This window comes from Sciurus carolinensis, chromosome 8 (assembly GCF_902686445.1).
Source record: "Sciurus carolinensis chromosome 8, mSciCar1.2, whole genome shotgun sequence".
Classification (NCBI taxonomy): domain Eukaryota; kingdom Metazoa; phylum Chordata; class Mammalia; order Rodentia; family Sciuridae; genus Sciurus; species Sciurus carolinensis.
In genome coordinates this window covers 4,409,157-4,410,790 of record NC_062220.1, presented here as the reverse complement: position 1 = coordinate 4,410,790, position 1,634 = coordinate 4,409,157, and the positions used below count along the sequence as shown (strand labels likewise).

The 1,634-nt window shown below is 43.6% G+C and overlaps 1 non-coding gene across 1 annotated transcript; it reads right to left on the bottom strand.

Annotated features, from left to right (window-relative positions):
* Positions 1 to 609: 609 nt before the first annotated feature.
* LOC124992095 (U6 spliceosomal RNA) lies at positions 610 to 714 on the bottom strand. Its single transcript, XR_007110090.1, has one exon. It is a non-coding gene; the product is annotated as a U6 spliceosomal RNA (small nuclear RNA).
* Positions 715 to 1,634: the final 920 nt, after the last annotated feature.

Genomic DNA, 1,634 nt, shown 5'->3' with positions numbered 1-1,634 from the left:
GACTGTTTTTATCTTCTTCTGTATGTAGGATTCCTTTTAGTATCTTCTGCAATACTGGTTTAGTAGTCATAAATTCCTTTAGTTTATATTTATCTTGGTACTTTCTATTTCTTCTTTGATTCTGAAGGATATCTTTAATATATATAAGAATCTTGGTTGATGGTTATTTTCTTTCAGGGCTTGAAATACATCACTCCATAATCTCCTGAAAAAAATGGAATACTTATGACCTTTCATATCATCCTCCTTTAGTCTGCTTTTTCGCTGCTGTGACTTAAAGGTGTGACCAGAACAAGTTTACAAAAGGAAAATTTTATTTGAGGGCTCACAGTTTCAGAGGTCTTGTTCTAGAGAGCCCACTCCATTCCTCAGGGCTCAAGGTGAAGCAGAACATCATGGTGGAAGAGTGTGGCAGAGGGAAGCAGCTCACATGGTGATCAGAAAGCAGAGAGACTCCACTGGTCAGATACAAATATATTCCCCAAAGCCACGTCCCCAGTGAATCACTTCCTCCAGCTACACCCCACCTGACTCCAGTTACCACCTAGTTAATCCCATCAGGGAGTAATTCACTGATTAGTTTAAGGTCATAGCTCAATCATTTTCCTCCAAACCTTGCACTGTCTCACACGTGAGACCCATCCTTATGCAGGGACAATACTAACCTTCTCTGTACCATTCCAATTTTAGTACATGTGCTATTGAAGTGAGCATAACCTATTTTTTTAAGTAGTGCTTTTGACTCCCTATTTGTGGTCTTTTTGCTATAATTTTATCCAGCATTTTTAAGTGTTTGTAGGAGGTGTCTCATGATTTTTCCACATTTTTTAAAACAAAACTCCACATGGGTCGTTTCACATTTTTTCTATATTTTAAGTCTTCCCTTAAGGGATTCCTTTTGGCTCTTTCTCCTTGCAGGGAAGATGGGCCTGGATGCCCCGATTCAAGGCAAGGAAGATGTCTTGGTCTTGGTGAATCAGGCTGAATTTAAAAAATGACAATAGAGCTTAAAGGAAGTTTGAAATTCAAAAAGAACAAAAATAAGGTATGTATACAAAAGAATATAATTTCTGGAAAGAGTTTTAGACCCTTGAGACTTGCAATGTTTTAGATCATAGAGACATCTGAAGTAACTTGTGATTTCTGGAAGGTTCATACAAATGCTTAGCAACGGAACTGAGCATGTCCAGACTCCCACCCAGGGCCAGTCACTCAGCAAACGTGGTGGTGGGTGGCTCATGTTGTCATTAAGCAATTCCCTCACCCAGAGCTCTGTGGGATCTTCTCCTCCTGCCAGACCCTCCTGGTCTCATGCTGACGCCCTTTCCGTGAGGACCCCACTCCCTGAGCTTCTTCCGCCTTCCTCTCTGGTCCTTCGCCTCGCTGTGTTACCTAACGAGTGCTGGACCCTGCAGCTGCAGGTTTCATGACATAACGCCCCGCTAGGTGGGCAGGACCCTCTTGGCCACGTGGGAGTTGCTCCTTGTGCTGCCTCGACTCCCGGGATCTGGAGCTACCCTGGTGCAGGTCATATGGCAGATTGCACTTGGCCTGGTCCTGGGATATTGGGTCAAGGACAAGGAGGGAGTTACGGCATCCTGAAAGCAAGCGTGATCTGGTCTATGCAACCCAAC